Source organism: Lissotriton helveticus, chromosome 8 (assembly GCF_964261635.1).
Source record: "Lissotriton helveticus chromosome 8, aLisHel1.1, whole genome shotgun sequence".
In the NCBI taxonomy this organism is placed as follows: Eukaryota; Metazoa; Chordata; class Amphibia; order Caudata; family Salamandridae; genus Lissotriton; species Lissotriton helveticus.
The window spans coordinates 396674239-396694847 of NC_136069.1; the positions used below are offsets into that span (position 1 = coordinate 396674239).

General features: G+C 43.2%; 1 long non-coding RNA gene across 1 annotated transcript in view; it reads left to right on the forward strand.

Moving 5' to 3' along the window:
* LOC144771658 (uncharacterized) overlaps positions 1-19147 on the forward strand; it is a 335630-nt gene extending 316483 nt beyond the window's left edge. The window contains exon 4 of the long non-coding RNA XR_013599415.1: positions 18766-19147. This is a non-coding gene — a long non-coding RNA (uncharacterized LOC144771658). The remainder of the gene's footprint in view (positions 1-18765) is intronic.
* The last annotated feature ends 1462 nt before the right edge of the window (positions 19148-20609 follow it).

The window sequence follows — 20609 nt, forward strand, 5'->3', positions numbered from 1 at the left end:
GCATCATTCCACAACAGCTATGATCATTCAACATTATGTAGCTCCCATTGGAAAGCTACCTAAAAATTGGATCTATTACTGCTGCCGGGAAACCATGCAGGTGGCAGGATAAGTTGTTTGAAGAACCATCACAGGCTCTGTGTAAATTAATACCCTGGCATAGAAGTGTACCGCTCAGTGTTGGTTTGGAATTTTTACCACTAAGAAACACCTCCTTTCCCCCACTCCAACATTTGTGTGTGCATGGTAAATCCCAGGTCGACTTTATGTATTCTTTACCCAACCTTTCATACAGGCCTACTGGTATGTGTTTTAAGCAATACTGAAAACGCCTCAGCCAGACTCATACTAGACATCCCCCGTCAAGCTCACATTTCCAGACACCTGAGAGACCTCCACTGGCTCCCCGTCAACAAGAGAATAACATTCCGTCTCCTCACCCACGCACACAATGCCCTCTACAACCTAGGACCCGAATGCCTCAACAGGCGACTGTCCTTCTACACCCCCACCCGCCAACTACGATCGTCCAATCAAGCCCTCGCCGCAATTCCGCGCATCCATAAATCCACCATGGGGGGAAGATCCTTCTCCTACTTAGCAGCCAAAACCTGGAACTCTCTCCCCACCCACCTCCGCCTTACACAGAACCACCTCTCCTTCAGAAAGCAACTAAAAACTTGGATATTTGATAAGTAAGGTACCCCCCTCCCCCAAGCGCCTTGAGACCCTCTGGGTGAGTAGTGCGCTATACAAATTTTTGAACTTGAACTTGAACTTGAAACTGGAAAATCGTCACTGGTATCGTGATGGTGCCATGTATTATCCATTCTACGGCTGGTTTCTCAGAAACAGTTAATGGTAATCTTGCAATTTTTCTATGCTCAGCACCATATAGTCTGCTCCCCTCTGTGCCAAAAAAATTTGTTTATCTGTAAGGTTAAATCCAGTAAACAATGACGTGGTGTTGATTAGACGCCAAGGCACATAGCCTGAACGAAGATTTTGTAACGTCCAGCCTAGCAGCATTATAGAACGTAGTTGAGACTGTCCATGTTGTAACATGAGCAAGTCCTGTTCCATTATGTCTATGGCAGAGGATACAATGCTGTCCAAAGAATAAATTCTGGATGACAGAGTTGTTATGCCATTGTCAACCACAGAGAGAGCTTTCTCTAAATTAATACGATCAATTTCTCGTATTCGTTCTGCAGTTTCCATTTGCGTGACTTTCCAGGCTTCATTATAAGCAGCGTAAATACCGGCGTATATGACACGTTTATGAAGTGGTTTAACCCCTTCGACGCTCATGACGAGCTCAGCTCGTCATGAGGTACACCTCTCGTACGCTCATGACGAGCTGAGCTCGTCATAAACAATGGGAATCAACAAATCTCAGCACAGGAGGGGAAAACCATCAGCATTGATGGTGTTAAGAGGTCCTTGTAAGAAGTCTCTTAAATCAACTTTAAGTAAAGTTAAGTGTTATTTTATATCTGGGAGTGCGGATTTTTGTAGCCACTGAAGGCACAGTTTTCCTACACTGTAGGTTGTTATTATCCCTGGATGTTGTCTCTGGACTTATCTTGGACCTGGCCTAGTTACTGTAAACGCTTGTGTCTTGTTCAGGAATCTATTTTCGTGTCTGTGGGCCAGATTAACCATTTTTTCCAATCAGGATTAGTTCTATTCTGTAATAAAATGTAGTTCACGTCTACCTCCTCATCTGTAGTTCCATTACTATCAGGTGTGGGTTTAGGTATGGACGGTTTGTTTAAATCTTTTATCTTAGCCAGGCCAAGAAAAGATGTCTGTTGAACAGTTTCATTTAAAAACATTATTTGTTCTGGGATGATGCAGGCTCTGAATAAGGCTTCTAAACCTTGCATCTGCCAGTCTTTTGTGCCCCAGACAGTTTTTATCTCAATGTTGTCTTTCCAAAAGTCAAAATCTAATGTGGACAATTGAGCATAAAAGGCCGCTGAATAAATTTGCTTAGTATTAGTCAACATACTTTTCATTCCTGTCTTATTAACATTTTTAAAATAAAATGTTTCTGGATTTGTGACATTAAAACCTGAGAAGTATGGACATTTTTCATAAAATGTTTTTGAGCTACCCTTTGGCGGCGGCGGACAATGTTCCCATTGATTATAAGTAAAAAACATTTCTAGGATTGGCAGATTTGTGCAAATAATGATGACCATAATGATTAAAACAATACATTTGTTCATAATCTGATGAACCTTCCAAGTATTCATGTTTTGTAAATTTTGCTGCCATCATGTTATTACCAGTCTCAAAGTCCCAATCATCAGAAAATGTGCTTGGTGAAGCAAAATCACTCAAGGAAACCTTAAATTGGTGTAGAATTTTCAACAGCTCTACCGGACCATAAATGTCATAATCAGTTCTGTCCCATGCTATACCACCAGGTAGAGGAACGGATGTGATGTTCACTGATGACAGGTCTCTTTGTTCACGATTAGATCATTTGTGTGGCTTCAGGAGCAAGTTGATGTTCTTACTTGCTGTGTCCATTTAACTATATTCTCCATCTATCAGCTTTCCCAAACTTAAAACGAGAATGAGCCGTAGTAGGAGAAAAAGTACACCTAACACAATCCAAAACAATCCAAAACTCAACCCATGGTGAAACCAGATATGTGTTTGCAAGATGGTGACAACGTTCTGTTACTTGTTCCTTGAATGTTTTATTTGCTGGTGTTGTTTCGGGCTCACTGGGATCCTCAGAAAACGTTTCAAAGTTGATGAAATAGCCAGAGGCAGTTCTGTCAATTGTTGGTATTGCATCCAGATTATTTGACATCACTGGAGCTACCATCTGTCATATTAGTATAGTCAGATGCTATATCACTGTAGACTGGAGTTTCTTGACGAACTGTTATTTGGGGTTCAAGAGGCACAAGTTCCATGGCTTTGTTGCATAGTCCTTCTTTTCTTACTGCAGATTCTTCAAAGGTGATGAGTCTCTCAGTTTGAACCTCTTGGATAGTAGCAAGATTTGGTCTTCTGCTACATCTTTGGAGTTCACTGGGCCTACTACTTAATATCGGCCACCTGATGTGGTTTTACCAGGTCGGGGGACACAAACCGGTTCTCCTTTCTTCCAGCAAGGGGCGGCAGTAACACTGTTCTTGATCTGTGGATTGCTAGCACAGGTACTGGTTTTCTTTAAGAAGGCCCAAATTCCTTCTTATCTGAGATTTTTTCTCTGACTAGGTCCCCAGTCTTTGGAATCCAGACAGGTCTTGCTGGGACAGGTGTTTTTTTTTCAGTGGTCGTTGGCTTCTGTAATGTGTTGCTTAGACTTCTTTGTGTTTCATTTAAGACCTGTAAAACAGCCAAACGATCTTTGATATCAAAGGGTTTTTGTTCTACCACTGAAGTATGACGATTGAGGTCTTCTACAATCATTCTAGTACCAAAAAGGATTTCATATGGAGTAATTCCACCCAGAGAATTTCTTGGCAGATTGTTAAGACTATGTTGGACACTTATTAGATGTTTGACCCACCCGTCACCCAAATCTAATACCCTAGCTGTTATAGATTGCTTTATGTCCCGTTTTTTTGATTTCCACTACCGAATTTCCCTCAGGATGGAATGGACTTGAGTACCGCAATGCAACGCCCAGATTGGCCATGGCCTCCTTGTAAGCTTTGGAGCTAAACGCAGGACCCTGGCCAGAATGTAGCGTGCCGATTGCGTGTGTGCCGATAAAGACTCGCAAATCTTTTATAACAGTTCGGGCGTCAGCCGAGCACTGAGGCCACATCCAAATTAATCTTGTCCTAATAGTTGTGGGACCTCATTTGGCTATGGTGACGTCTGCATGTAGAAAGTCTAATGCTGTCTAACAATGGTGTCTGTACTGGGCTGGCTACACTGTAGTCAGGTATCTGGCGGCTTTCTAAGCTAAGATCTCTGTAGCAGTGATCACAATTAATTCCAAATTTGTAAATGTAGAGATTTTGAGATCCCTTGATGTATCAGACCCTCTCCCATGTGTGCTTCTTGTATTAATGCACCTATACGTTCCCTGTTGGAATTACCCTATCCCCCACTTCGTGCAAAAGGAACGGAGTTTGCATTAATTATGTATGCATATTGGAGTGGATAGTTTAGAAGTAATGATGTACCGCTGCATTTGCTAGTGGCATTGACAGCTAGCATTGTTTCGCCGTCTATTATTGTTTTTGAACGAGTGATTGCAGCTACGGAAGCTGTTTGCACAGCTGCCTTCGCGGCTTCATCAGCCAATGAATTCCCTGCACATGAACGCCATCACGCTGATGACTCAGTGATGGATCACGTGAGTCTTTTGTAGTTCTTTCTGTAATAGAACTACTTGTTCCCAAAGCAATTTATGCTTGATTGTGCCACCTTTTGTATCTTTGAAACCGTTTTGAACCCAGTTCTGCAAGTATTCATTATAAGATTGAACGCAGTAAGACAAATCGCACACTATGAGTGAGAGAAATCTGCGATCGGTATTTTCAAGCGCCATCTTGAAAGCCTGTAGTTCAGCTCTCTGAGCTGTACAATCTCCTAGAAATTGAGTTTGAGATTGAATTTTTGTGACCATAGGTCGGAATTTATCATCGCGCCAGCGACCTTTGACAATTGCGCATGCAGCACTATAAGCTTGTTTACCCCCAGTTGCAGGCTGTGCTGATCCTTCTGTATAAATTATACATCCGTATTCTTCTAGAGGCAGAATCTCAATGGGCAGAGGACATTCTTCTTCGTATTGTAGAAATTCTTGAATTTTCAAGTAAGGGTCAAAACCGTATTCAACGTCTGTTGCAGCAAGAGAATTAACCCATAGTATCCATCTCGGATGTAAAGCTTTTGCATTCGGAATGCTTGCTTTTGTCACTGCCTCTAAGGCAGATACAGGCGTACTGACCATTATGCGTTTTTCCTGTGCCAGGGCTATCTCTTTTGCTACTGCAATTCGAACCGCTGTCAGAATTTTTCTGTTGAAGTGAATTTCATTTCAGCTTGTGTGTAAAAGTGTGATTTGTAAGCTATTGGTAACTTTTCACCTTAAAGGTTAAGTATATGAATTCGCATCTCCCTGGGATGCTTCGGATTACAAGGTTGCGTACATTTACGCGTGTCTGTTAATGGGTTGTTGCTAACATGTCTGTTTGCACTGATCGCAAAATTTCTGTGTGTTTTTGAGTTCAATTAGTAGATTTGAAATCAGGTTTGATTAGTTCGTAGAGAGGTTTAACCCTTTCTGCGTAATTTAGAATGTGAGTTCTTCCGAAATTCAGGAAGCCTAGAATTGACTTTTGCCTTCTCTTGAAAGTTCGTACCCTAAAAATAGGACGATCAGATGGGCAATTCAGGATTTCTTAAAATTGAATTTGTACCCTTCAGATGCGAAGCCAAGTATTATGGTGTTCACTCTATTCAAGTGCCTATCCAAGTCATCGTCTGTAAGATAGATGTCATCGACATAAGATAATGCCTCATCATCATACGTTTGTAGTAACTCTGTTACTCTGGCGTAAAATAACCCTGGACTATTCTTGAATCCCTGGGGGAGACAACAGAAGTGACGCTGTGTCCCCATAATTGAGAAAGTGGTCAAGTACCGGCTTTCAGGTGCAATGTTTTGACAGAAGAAACCGTTAGAAATATGTAATGTGGTTTTATATTTTTTGCGCATGATGTTATTCAGCAGTGCTGCACTGTGTGCATTTTGTACTGCAAAGGTTTTGCAACAAGAGTTTAAATGTCTTTAGTCCAAAACTATACAATAAGTATTGTCCTGTTTGGAGACAGGAAACAAAGGATTGTTCATTGACGAGGTGCATGTTTAAATCACCCCTTGGTATTCAAGTTGACCTAAGATCTCCCTAATCTGTTTTTTAGCTTCTTGCTTAACTGGATACTGCTAACTGGATCCTATGGCAAGGAGAGTCCTCATCCAATCCCACATGCTTTTTAGGTTTCGACTGGCCGAAAGCTGCGCACTGCGCAGCTTTTTGGCGCAGCCGAAATCTTATGTCTACAGTATGTGGCTTGGGAATCCGCCCTCTGTTCCATTGGCTAGCTCCATAAATGGAGGCTAGCCATGGGAACAGGGATCTGTCCGTCAATTGCAGAGCAGATTCGGGGATGTTCCCGAGAATTTTAGGCTTTCTGCTCACGTCATGCGGCTGTGGGCGTGTTTTTTTTTTTTCTTCAAAGCTTTGTTTCGCCATTTCGGAAGTGTCCTTTGCAGGGGTGGGTTGCGCGATGTCTCGCTGCCCGGTGCTGCTCGACCCACCTGGGTCGTGTTTAGTGGTGCCTCGTTGTCGGGTTGTGGCGCCGATGGACCATACTGCATCCTTCCATGGCGGGAAGACCCTGTCGGGTTACGTCTCAGGAGTGGACCCTCCTAGGGGTACCTCTACCAAGGAGCTTTCTCTCATTTGCCTCTTCCAGGCGCTACCTCAGGGACTCTAGTCCTGGCTCATACCCTGCAGAGCTGTCTCTTTCTGGATCGCGCTCTCTCTCTGGCCGTCTGTCCTAGGGGCTGCTCCTGGGTGCCTCCACGGAGCCGGTGATTCGCTGGCCCCTCTGCGAGTGCCGCCAGTCCCTGCTGTGTTCCGTTTGTCGGCTGGCTCTCTAGTCATAGCTGCCAGAGGTCTCTTACTGCGTCGCACGTCTGCAGGGTGTCCCCGGGAGGCCCCCAGTTGGCTCAGTGGCCCCAAGCCCCTGACTCTCTCTCGACGGTGCCCCCCCTCTAGTGGGTGCTCCTGGGGAACTCCATGCAGATGCCTCTTGGATGCAGCCTCCCTGACACTCTCTGGATGACCATCCTAGGTGCTGTCCCTGACGGCCTCTACTAAGGGTCCGCCTCTCTGATCCTACTCCCCCGTCGCTCTCTCTACAGCACTGGGTGCTGTCTCACGCATCCGTGGCCGTCTGCCTCCTCAATGCTCTCTCGGCAGTGCTGCCAGTCCTAGGTGCTGTCTCCTGGGTGGCAGGGACGGACCTCCACACTCTCCATAGTGGTCTTTGCGCCCAGTCCTTCGGTGCCACGTGGCACGGGTGGTCTCGGGCGCCTCGGCAGCCGGGGTACAGAGCTGATGCAGGGAAGCCTTGGCAGGCACCGCTGGGTGGGCAGGCGGGAGGGAGCTGCTGATGCAGATGCCGTCCTCGGGATGTTCTCCCCCCTCCTCTCCCTCCCATCCACCCATCCCGGCACACAGCTGTTTAATCCATAGGCAGGGCACGCGCGCACCTCCTCGCACGGAGAGGGAGGGGAGAGCCGAGGAGAGAACACTTCACAGGCTGCAGCCTTACCTGCAGCATCACCGCCGGCTACAGGACCAGGGGCAAGGGACGGAGGGGACGCTGCGTGCTATGGGAGAGCACCAAGACATGCTGCGGAGGGGAGAGGTGGAGGTATCCCTCACGCCTTGGCTATCCTCGCGGCCAGGCGACCTCTCATTTCTCCCAGGGCAGGTTTCGCGCCCTTTTTTTCTTCCGCCCAGCTCGTGACCCTGACCTAAGCACCATCCCAGGAGGCCTTGGCACCTGCCACCAGGGGTACTGTCTCTCCTCCTTATCTTTTTTTCCTTCTCGCCCCTCATGATCAACCTCGTTGTCCCTTGTCCTACCCCTCTCATCTTTTTCTTCATTTATAATTTACTGAGTGCCCTCCCCGCTGTCATGTTTTATAATTATATCTATCAGAGCCCAGACCTCTTCTTTTACGTCCTCCCTCCTCTTGCCTCTACCCTCCTTTCCTCATCTTGCTTTCCCTGCAACATTCGTCTACCCTTTTCATTCTTCCTCATTTATTTTGTCTCCCATTTCCCAGTCTTTCCCTTCTCTACTGTCTTTCACTATTCTCTTCTCCCAATCGGTTTTCTCAATTCTTTTCTCCCGTATCATTCACATTCACTTTCCTTTTCTCTCCATTCTTTCTCACACCTACCCTTTCTCCGCTTTTTTTCCTTCTCACCATCGAATTCTTCTGAATATTTCGCTCCTCTTTTCTTTTTCCCTTCTCTCGGACTGTATTTTCTGCACTCAATTCCCTCCTTTCTTCCTCTCTTCTCTCTCTATTCCTCATTTTTTGTGTTCCCTTCTCCATTCACTCGTCCTCATTCACATCCACTTTCTTTTTCTCTCCATTCTTTCTCACACCTACCCTCTCTCCTAATTTTCCAGTTTCTTTTGATATCCCTTCTTCATCCTCTCAATTTTTCTCTTCTATTCTCTTTCTCTCTCTCTCCTTAACCCTCCCCTCCGGTCGTTTCTCCTAGCACCTCTCGTCACATTGTCTGCCGCTGTCTTTTCTCCCTGCTTATCTCTCTACAATTAGCACAGCCGTAAAAACACAGTCATTGTGTCATCAGCAACGTGCCACCATACAGCAAATACCAGCTACCACACTTCACCTCACTGTAATGCACAAATAACCACAGTTAAAGCACATCGAACACTGTGTCAAGGTGCCCCTCCACTCCCTCAGCAGAGGGTGTTTACTGCAGCCACATCCACCACACATTCTGCAAACACATCGCACAAACTTAACACACAGGAAACAATTTACACATACACTCAGTGTTCACACAGGATCACCCATGCACAATATGACTAAGATACAGTCAGCACATATTCAATGCACGACCCTTGATACCGCCAGCACAAGGCCACCACGCACTGGATGGAGTACACATATATTACACAACAGCACACAAAACAAACACACATGCAACACAACAAAAATATACTAATTTCTGAAAACACACAGAAAGTATACAGCAAACTCACACGAAACAGCCTGCACACCAACTAAACAATCAGGGTACAACCATGTGCAACCAATATACAGCTATCATATGCAGTTAGAAGCGAGCAATGGCATTACAAGCAGGCCACGCACACATGCAGTACAGAGGGAAAACTCAGCCATTGCACAACCTGCACTAGCTAGAATGCAGCCAGCAGTTAACCAACAAACAACCTACATGCAGCGCGCGCCCGCGTGCACACAAGCACACCCACATAATACAGAGTCAACTGACACACAAACAGACATCCAGCAAAGACTCAAAACACAACCCAACACACCCGGCATAGAACCGGCAACAGACCAGTAGTTTTAAATACATTCGGCTTTTGGTGAGTGATTGGGGCATCATTTGGAAAAGGTAATCTAAAATGGGGTACCAGCATTTAATAATTAACGGTGCACTGCGTGTGTGGGTGTGGAGGGGTGCTACCACGGAAAGTGGGCAGAATAAGTTGCTTTCTCTCATAACGACATATTCGAAGGAGTGGTGAGCTTTTAGAAATTCACATGAAACATTTTTTCCTGCAGCTCTCAATTAATTGGAGGAGCAAGGGAGAATCCCTGCAACTTTTCTGTCCAAAATCAATACCAATATTTCACTCAGATCAAAGAGAGATGGGAGCGATGGCTGAGGGAGGAGGGCGAGGGGAAAACGAGAAGAGGTGGGGATGAGCCGCGGGGGAGGGGAGCGGAAGGAAACACGTCAGAGGACATGGTGGGGAAGCAAAGCAAGTGAGAGGAGCAGGGGAGAGAGTGGGGTGACAAGGGAAGAGTGAGGCGAGTGATGGAATGGGGTTACAAGTAGAAAGACATTGTTGAGGAGAGGGAAAGAGAAACCAAAGAGAAACGTAGTGAGGGGAGGAGGGAGCAGATATAGGGAGACAGAAAAGAGCAGAGGGTTGAAGGGAGGCGCTGTTTGCATGAGCAGGGGTGGTGAGCGGGAGCCTAATGGTAAGGAGAAGAACCAGAGCGAGAAATGTAGCTAGAGAGTTTTTCCAGCTTCTCAGCCACCTGGCTGTATTTAAGGTGGCTTTCTGAACAGCTTACTGGATGCCGAGCCTGACATAACAAGCTGGATCTCAAAAGCTTACTTGACTTCCTGAAGAAGCTTCCCCGATCCTTCAAGGCCTAGCTAAGCTGCTGTGCTGTGTAGGTTGGGACCTGATATACCACAATTGGTTTTTGCAGATCAGGTTATCGTTTGTTATGTGCCCTGTGCGGAAACACCTCCCTCAGGATGAAGAGAATCTTGGAAATTGTAATACAGCAGTAGCCTGTTTTTCACAGTCCTCCTGGTTATGTATGCTTTTTTTGGTTGTACTTCTGGAGTATTCAGACACTCAGATTGTCTGTACGCTTTAACCACCATCAGTCCTCGGGACATCTGGAGTTACTGAATCCTTTTGAACAAACCAGAGCACTACAAAATATTCTGAAATTAAATTCTTCCATATCTGAGATCTTAAGTTGTGAAGTGTGGTAAACATAGGACCCAACTGCAGCCTGGCTTAAGCAGATGGTATCCCCTACCACTTTGACAAAGTAAATAACTTTTGGGTTGATACATGCTACAAACTCACACCCAAAAGACAGAGCAACAATGTGATGAAAAGCATTTTCTGATATGAGAACATTACAATGCTTATCTACTGAGGCTTTAAGTCTCAGCATTCTAGGTGCTGTTATGGTTGGAGTAAGCCATGTGTGTGGGTCTGTGTGTTTTTGTGTGGCATTTGCCAGAGATTAAACTATTGGCATTGTAAATGACAATGCCATTTATTTATCTGTTTTCAAAGCCAACACACAAATACAAATTTTGTCATTTACAATGCCAATAGCTCAAACTTTTCAAAAGGCAAAACCATTGCATTGTAAATGCTTGTTATTTAATGCTGCAGCCTGGGCTACAGCTCATTTTCTGGCATAGGTGTATTTTTTATGAGCAGGAATATGATTTGAGAAGGCTGGCATAATGATCTCTTCACCATGTGGGCACTCCCTGACAAATTCAGGTGGCCAGTCTTTTTGCAGCCAGAAGAATGTCATAACCTTTACAGAGTTTTTCCCAAAAGAGTGCTCTTATTTTTCTAGTTATGTCCCCCTCTATCCAGAGTGTTACTTCATATAACTTATGGGGTACACTAACCCTGGTGTTGGCAGTTTCAACTTGAATATACTCATTCACGTCCACTGTCTCCAGATGATCCTTCAGGATTTTGCGAGCTATGGTATTTTTATTTATTTATTTTTTATTTTATTTAGTGTTTTCTATAGCGTGAACATGACCCTGCGAGGGGTATCAGAGCGCTTTACAGCCATGTATCAACATTAGTACCATTTGGAAGCATAGATTGCTATTTACAAACTCTATACAAATAGTGAATCAGCAATTAAAACAACAATTGAGTTGGTACCGATCGCATTAAGTCACACCACCACATGCGAGAGGCTGGTGTATGACTGGAGGCAAACATGGATAGATTTGGACCACATGTATTGCTGCAAGGTCTTATTGTAGAAATGTTCTCATATAGATGGTAACTTCTGCTGCGCTGTCCAGCATTGTCTGGGCCCACTCCCCGTTTTTGAGTTGTGTCCTCAAGATCCTCGGCATGTCTGATTTTTAGACCTGCTGCCTTCTTTTTGGTGAATTGTGTTTTCATATTTTTAGGAACGTGTTGATCGTCTTTGGACTTCACGCGTTCTTCCTTGTGTTCTGATCGTCCTCTTCTTTCGGATTTCTGCGAGGAAGTCTGAAAGGTACGAGAGGAACGTGTATCAGGATCTTGATATCTATCCGTTTTTTTTCAAATTATCCCTTTTTCTGTGGTTATACCTTTTTTCAGAGGGTTCCCTTTGAGGAGACCTACCTCTGGATTGAGAACGCTTCTCTATAGGTAGTGTCTGTTTAGTGTTTTCCCACTTTCTTTTAGGAGTGGTGAGATTGTTTTTAATAAAAACTTTTTCAGGATTTTCTGTTAGTTGGGATTTCACTGGTTTCCCACCCAAAACTATCTCTATCTAGTTCTTCATAGGATTTTTCTATTATTCTGGCCAGTTCATACGGTTGCTCAGTTACATCAAGTTCTTTTAGTTTTTGGCGGATTGCCACGGATGCTGCTTCACCTTTAATATTAGCTAATATTATAGCTGAGATGCGTTTGAAATCTTTAAGTAATTTCATACCTAGATTCAAGGCAGGCTCTGCCCCGTATTTATTTTGAATCTGTTTCAGGACGTCTGGTATTACCGCCAATGGACAGAACACCATGTGTTTTTGTGTAGATTGCAGCAAAGACTTTACCCCAAGTGTCACAGTGCTCCAGGTGTGGTGTGATCCCCATTGGTAAACAGATTGTTAGAATCCTGTGTTTCTCATGAGGTGTACTATCAGGAAATACGCCTCTATTTGAGTAATTTGTTTAGCTAACAGAATGGAATTTGTTTCCTTTTTGTGGGTAATTTACCAATGACCGATTGTATAGTCTGTGTTGTACTTTTGTTTGTGTTCCCCTGATGAGGGGTGTGCTGTGGAATTCTTATAGCAGGTTGGACTGTTAGAGTCCGCAAGACATATTGAACCAATTGTCTATGTATTTTAATTAATTGTTTTAGCTGAGCTAATAGTTCTACATCTGTCATTCTTTCAATGACAGGATGTGGTGTATAGCTGGCTAGTACCGGCCCTGTTGCTCCTGCTCTACCTAGTGGACCGAGCCTGGTAATGTGATTTTGATGTTGTAGGGCGCCTTTAAACCAGAGCGCATGCTCTTGGTATGTTAATGAAATTTCAATGTCCTCGAAAGGAGTGTATTCCTCTGGAGGTTCTTCTATCTTGTAGAAGTGAAACACGTGTTGTTCGATTTGCTTCTGGGAAGATAATCCATGAATAGAATATCTCTGTCTGCCGATATTCATGTGCCCCATGACAAATATCACCACCTCTCGATGATAGGCCATTTGTTATAAGCTTTATAGTAATGGTTTTCCTTAAATTTTCCAGGACGATTATAGCATCCGAATCGTCTTCATTAAAACCTGTAACGTCAAAACCTGGGCGAGCTGCTGCAGCTCCCACGTTTTCGTTTTCAGTCATTTTGTTGACTTAAAGTTTGCAGAGCAAGTTTCAAGGAAGCAAAGATAAGGTGCACAATATTTTAGAACACTGTATCCTTCAACGTTGAAGAAAACCAAAAACTAATACATAGGATTTTCATCCTACTCAGTTATGGCGGATTTTATTCTTTCACCCACTCCAGACGTCTAATGGAGTATTTTATGGGAAAAAGGGATCTCTGTGAAAAGCACGACTGAGTTACTCTAGTATCTAGCATTAAATTAGTGCCTTACCAAAAGTTGGGCGCCATGTGGTGTAGTTCATATATTCCAAATAGGCTCTGCGCATTGGAATAATATATCCTATAGATGTGACGTGGGACTTAGGTTGACTGGGTCTCTATCGAATATATTAGACTTAATTGTGAGTACCAGCGAGCTCAAAGGTCACTAGAAACTTTCTCGAATAAACGAGAAGGAATTCATTTCTGACAACCGCATAAACATGACAACTTTGTTTCCCCAAGATAAAACATATCTTCAGAGTCATGGAAACAATAGATAGATATTTTACTTAGTCAATCGTGCATGCTTCGTTTCGCCAGAAGTGCAGAGAAATAGAGAGACGGGCATTTTCAATAAAAGTATTTATTGAACAGTCTTCTTTCTCATGCAGAAGAAATGAACTGCTACAATCGTAATACTGGCTGTAAAGTATACTGCGTACAGCAAGTAGAGTATTATAAAATAATACTGTAAAAGCATGGTATGGTTTCTAAGCCATAAAATACAAACATAAATAAATAAAGACTAAAAGTACTCAAACTGGTGCTTCTAAAATACGCCTACCCCGATGTACCTAACCTAAGTCTAGTAAGAGGGAAGAAGTAAGTGAGATGTAGCATAAGTTTAGTATTCTTTTGCCAAGAATCTATTCAAGATTTCTCTTAGGGTGAGGGTCTAATCAGCTCCGTACCTTGGTTTAGAATGAAGGAGGTCTGGTATCTCTCTGTCTCGGGACTCGATTTCGCAAAACCCCGCAAGGGGAGCTTGGAAACACTGGAGCTGGATTTCTCGGCAAGAGAAAAGACAGAGTCTTTATCAGTGAGTCAGCTGGAGGGTCGGCTTCCTTCTTCACTTGCTCTAGCGAGCTGAGTCGGGCAAGTAGATAGTCGAAGTGCTCCAGACCACCGTGTGTTTGCTAGGGCAAGTGTAGGCATATTTATACCTTGAAGGTGCCGAGTTTGACGTAAAGGTAGACATAATAACTTCATCAAAGAGTTGCAGTTCTTTGAAAACTCCATGAGTTCTTGGATCAATCAATATTCAAGCAAGGGGAAGTCCCTGACTGCTGAAGCCTAGTTTTCCAAGAAATCGTTGTGGCTTTTCGGAACTAGTGGAAGTATCCATGCCTGTATTTGGACTGCAAGGGCTTTGTCTAAATATGGTTCTGATTTCGATGCCTATATAAGGACAAGGTGAATAATACCTATGTAAGGGCATGAATCGGGAAAATTCCACTAGGGTCCTAAAATGCTATACATCAAGGTTAGACGCCTTCTAAAGATAACATACTACAACGAGGTAGCACCAGTCTGGGATTCCCCAGGAACGCCCTTGTGTTCACTTCTTGGGGGCAACTGATTGTCGAAGCTGAATTGATTTCCTGGCCACATTTTTCGGCGGTTTGTGATAATTCAGTCTCAAAGTTTAAATATTATCAGCTGAGCAGTTGGGCAAGGTCTGTAGGTAAAGAGCTAAAAGGGAACCCAGGATTGGATTCGGAAATTTGCTCTCACAAAACAAAGTCAAAAGAAGTGTCAGAGTGGTACTGGTTATTAGTCCAGAATGGAGAAGATATGCAGGCCCCATTTAACGAGATATGGAAGAAAGACCTGCCGGATGAAGACCTTGAAATAATTGGGCAAGTATCTATGTCTTTTTAATGGTCTGTTGTAAAGGCTGCACCTTTAACCCCTTCGCTGCGGGGGTTATGCGCTCCTGTGCTCATGACGAGCTCAACTCGTTACAGGTGCATTACCTGCCGTGGAACGCTCAGCAAAGCAGGGCAATTCTCCCCGCATGCGAGCGTTCCATGGCTCATGACGAGCTGACATGACAAAAGCAGCATCCGACTTCCGAATGTTAAATCCACTCTAGCATGCCATTGGAAAGAAGCTGGGCACCAGATAGCCCAACTAAGATTCACGGTTCTCGAGACTATCCCACAACGCCAAGACATGGATCCTTTGAAACAAAGATTAAGAGCTGAATTCCACTGGATTAAAAAACTGAACTCTGCACATCCAGTTGGGATGAATGATCGTGTTGAACACTCTTGCTTCCTATGATCCATTACCTGTTCGCAGCATTGACTTTTGATCAACACTGGTCCCCTTCATTAATGTCCATTATTTCCAGTATTGTACATCTATTTGTCTAATTGTCATGCTATGATCCGAATCTGCATTTCCTATTATCCGTTTGTGCATTGTGCCTCTCCTATATCATATATGGTATCGATGTTATTCAGAATCCTTGTATTGCAATCCCATCACCCTGTTACTTCCAACACTTCCTTATGCTGAAGCTCTGACACTCATGTCACACGGTGGGTGCTTTATTTTGTGCACGTTCATTTATTGGTTAGATTGTTCCGATCATGTGACCTTTGGCACGCCTATCACATTCATCCTTGTTGCACCGCGTAAACTTGCTAGATTTCACTGAGATGCGACGTCCTCCGATCCTCTCGTAAGTGCATGTTCACTCTCATTTACTCACTTTGACTGGTATTTTTCTCTAGAATCGCGACTTTCTAGTCACAAGTAATGCCTGATGATGTTCCGTTTGATTCTATTCCATTTTGGTTGCTCTGGGTTATATGCGCAACACTAGTTCAATTCACATGATGTACCCATTATCGTTTATTTTATTCACGAATCACTTTTATGGCACGTTTATTTTGTCCACTAACCACTTTTATGGCATGTTTTCAATTCACCGAACCTGGGAGTTCTTCGGTAGCACGTCTTGTTGATGAGCATGATTCCCTTGATATGATTGGCATATTCATACGGAGTGACTAATATGGTCCTGTTTTATCCCTTGTTTCAGACCCCTGATGAAGGGTCATCGTTTTCTGACCCGAAATGCATTGGGTGGATTGAAATTGACGTTGAACCCTGAATATTGTGACATAAGACCTACATTATGCACGCAAAGAACTTTTGTTTATAATTTGTGTTTCACACAACAATTGAAGTATCCGTATGGTGGAATCAAAATAAATTGAATATGGATAAGAAACCTTAGCGTTTCGCTGTTCATTTTGCGCATAGTCTAGAGGATAGATGATCCTACCCTCAATACTTGACAAGTAATATAATCAAGGCCATGGCAGATGGTAGATATTTCAGGGTCCTGTGTTTGGTGCATTGCATCAATCTTATTGTGCAGGACTTTCTCCAAAAAGAAAATATAGCCAGAAATATACTGCACTAATTTCAGTCATTCTTTTAAAGCCCCATAGCACTTGAGGATCATTCAGTGTCCTAATAGAGTTCCAGTTAACCTTCTCATTTAGGAGGTGCCAACACATTGGAACCTAACCTACCACATGTTTCAATGTCAGTTTGACCAGTACAGACCGATCACAGACTATGTCCTTCAAAGAAGAGGGGATGCAACTGGGAAAAGCATGACCATGGAGATGGACAAATGGGTGCTAGTCAACTGCCTGACACTAATCTGCTTCTTTTGGGAGTTTTCACACAGGAGGCCCGCAAGGAGGACAGTACGATGAGACAATCAATCCTGTTGTTGCATATGCTACAGGACCAGTTGAAAAAGGTGTTGCAAATGTTCTCCAGTGTGAGCGAAGAAGCATATGAGTTAGTTCAGAGCTTAATGCTTCATTTGGCTTTTAATACAAGGCTGCATAGAGAGATTGTGTCCTCGAAAGAGCACATCTTTGCTATAAAACTTTATGCGTAGTACAAAATAATGTTGGCCTCTTTCATTCCTTTTTCAAAAGGGGATGTTTCACAATACAAGTCTTGGATTTTTGACCTGGCGGAAGAATTGCTGGAAGTTAGACATCTGAGCAGATGTTCTGGCATGCAGACTTCAGCCTCCAGAGAGGGTAGTGCTGGTTTCTCACAGCCATCACCATAATCACCAGTAGCACATGCAATAGAAGAATATGGCCCAACCCCTGCAATGGCTTAGTTTCAAGTGACAAGGTTTAAGTCAAGTGCAGAGGTGAAAGCAACAGAGGTCTAGCAAGGGAAGTACAAATCATCTTTCAGAGATGGTCCAAGACTATCTGGATGACCCAAAAGAGGTCTGCTTGGATCAAAACCATTGGTCTGTTGGTATGGGAAGATCTGACAACGTCCAGAGCTGGCAATAAAGTATATATTAAAAGAAGCTCACAGGGTATGGGGTAACAATGACTGCAACTATCCCTTAATTAGGTTACAATTATGTGTTCGGGTGCCAAGGATCAGAGACGCATTACCCTTACATCCCCTACGGAACACTCCATAAAAACAATAATGTACACACAATGATCCGGCACTCCAACCAGTAATATAAACTCTTATAATAAACACATTTTCAGAGATGAGTCAGCAGGTCGTGGTATGACTTCTTTATTCAATTTTCTTTTCTTACTTTCAAAATTATGACACGGAGTAGCCAACGCGTTTCGTCCTTACGGACTTCTTCAGGGCAAATTATTCTCGTAATGCCCTTTACCAGGTTCTACTTGGCTTTTCTTCTTTTTGTATAAGAGGGATAGTAGTAGGTAATACAGTGTTTCAAACGCTTCCGTAGGTTCCCTCAGTGGGAATGATGTAACGGTTAGATCCAATGTGCTCTGGTAGAGAGCTCCAAAGTATAGTTTTGGTATGATATTTATATCTGTCCAGATTTGTATAACAGCGCCATATCAGCAAGGAGCGTCTCGGCCGGATTCTGCGTGGCAATAAAGTATATGGCTTATTCAGTAGCCATTGTGTCTTCTCAGCACATGTTCAGTGCAGGAGGCACAGTTGTCTCAGTCAGAAGGGCCAGTTTCTCACCTCAAAAGGTGAAGAGATTGACCATGATAAAATGAGCCAACTCTTCACAACACAAGATTAGACTGTTCTTGAAACAGCACAGCAGGAGAATGAGGGAAATTGGTCAGACTAAAGTGTGTTAGCTGATGAACTTCATGGGCAAGCCCCCTTAGTTTGAGGACAAACTCTACTGCCCTGACTAATCAGGCTACAACAGAACTTTCCTATATTATCATTGAACTGCTTTACATAATAAAAAGAATGGGGGTTATTGAAAAACATATATGAAATATTTAGTGCCTGACTTATGCAGGCCCATCTATTCACATGTAAGGAGTGTCCCGCTGTGCACAGAAAAACATCTTCTCCATTTGTTTAAAGGATATGAAGACAGTGCCTCCAATCCATAGCCTTCTTTATTTCATTCCATAGCTGGACTGCCTGTCACCAGTAAAGATCATTAATAATAAAAGAGCGTCATTGTTTGCCGCTTCCATGAGAAAAGAGAAGATACAATAGAAAACTGAACAGTGCACCACACTTGGGAAAGATAACTATGCACCAATGAGTGATTAATTGTGGTGGCTGGGAGGGTGTTGTAACTAATTTGTAAGCTTGATTTGTAATGTTTGGGACCCGTTGATAATTCTCCCTGAGTTATTGCCTTAATTTCACATTTCACCATTTTTTACATGGTCCACTCCAGTCCATTCCTGTACTTCTTTTTTCAGGTTCTTCAGACACCAGTCAGTTAGGGTCACTAAACTACACAATTTCAAAATATTTTGCTCTTCTTGTTCATCAAAACTACAGGTCTAGATTATTCAGGTTGGAAGGGGACTCGGATGACAGTCATGGGAATACCCAGAGCAGCCACAAGAAGGAAGTTACGAACAATGCCTATGGGAAACAAGCAACATGACTTAAAGAGGCCTACTTCTGTGGACTGGAGAGAAGGACGTTGATTTGGAAAATACTGAGTAGTGTGCTGGCTCAAATGTCAATCAACAGGTGTAAACTTACACTGCCAGAGTAAGATAACCCCAAACGTGTAACTTACTTTACCTTTGTGAATTAAGCTGAGTGTTGGTGGAAAATCTATGTAATAGGCAACTATGCAACAATAAGTAACCTTTTCCTAAATTTGTAAGTTTATTTTGATTTTTTTTAAATAAAATAATACTTGCTAACTCACTAGATTGCTTAGAAGTATTGCTAAGTGTTGTGTGTATGACATTTTTGTGATGATGGTCTCTCAGTCTTGGACTACCCACATATTCTGTGTTTTCTTTCAGTCTAGTTGCCTGTGATGGATAATCCTTCTGAATAATCCGAGAGGTGGAGTTCTCCTCACAAGCATCATTCAGAATAGATAGGTACCTCGCTTTATGAAAGTCTTACCTGTTCGCCCTAGCCCACTAATACCACAAGCATTAAGATGGTCCTTTGAGAAACCCTGCAATACTGTTTAGGAATATTGAGAGAGGTAGCAGCCATTGCTTAATCTATCCAGGTAATAACTAGTTAATAACTTATTACAGAGGCTGTGCACAGGAAGCAGAAATAGATAGTTTACGATTTTTGTGTCTACTGTTGGCATACCCACCTGGTGGTCAATAGTTACAGAGGGTAGGATAAGGACATTAACTAACTAGTGTACACATTGATAAGTCACTGGGTGCTGCAAAACCTCATCAAGCAATAAGTCAAACATAACTAATATGTTCTCACTCAGGTTGATGTACAGTAAAAATAACATAAAAGGCTATACCTACCACATAGCCCCAATACCATTACCAAATAACCAGTCAGTTGGCAGTGTAGATGGGTCAATCATTTATTGGAGCAAAATACTCTATAGAGGAGCCTCTCCAACCCTCACCCATCAGGTGTGCAGAGAAGACTGCTGGCTTACAGTCTAAAACAAAATTTATATACTTTCAGTTCAACACATGAAGTCACTGAAAATGGAAAAACACCACTCGGCCCTTGGGCCCCAAGGAAGGACCATATATGGCACACATGATTGGTTCAAAGCTTTACCATTTAATACTAGGAAGGTCCGGAGGGGTGACTCCCTTTCGTCCTGGTGCGCGGGAGTGTAGGCACAGCGCCTCCAGGAATGTGCTTATCGCACCCAAAGCCAAATGTGACCTTGAGTCTCAGGACAGATGGAAAACAGTTCACCTTCAGCTGCTCTCAGTAACTCAAATGAACTGCGACTTGACAACTACTGAAGAATAACACGTGATCACAGCTTGTGTTCTGACACAGAGGAATGAAGATGGCGTCTGTATGGTTCTCGGACTGCTCTATTAGTATGGAACATAACGAAAAAATAAACCTTTTCCTTCCGGCTAAAACATGTATGGGTTATGTTGTGTGCATATTAAGCAGAGAGGATATATAGATACATCATGCTAACACAATATGTATATGTCCGATACCCTCCATGTATGCAAAATCTAATTTTTATCCCTCAGAACTGCCCTTTTAGCGTGATGTAGCTGACTAAAATTGTTCAGTCTTCAAATATCCCTTCATCAATCTGCATTATATCCTTTATTTCTTGCTGAACTAATTGGGCTTTTACCGCCACGGGGGAAGGACCGGCCACAGAGGAGGTAAGTTTAGTAGCACAGTAAGAGCAACATGCG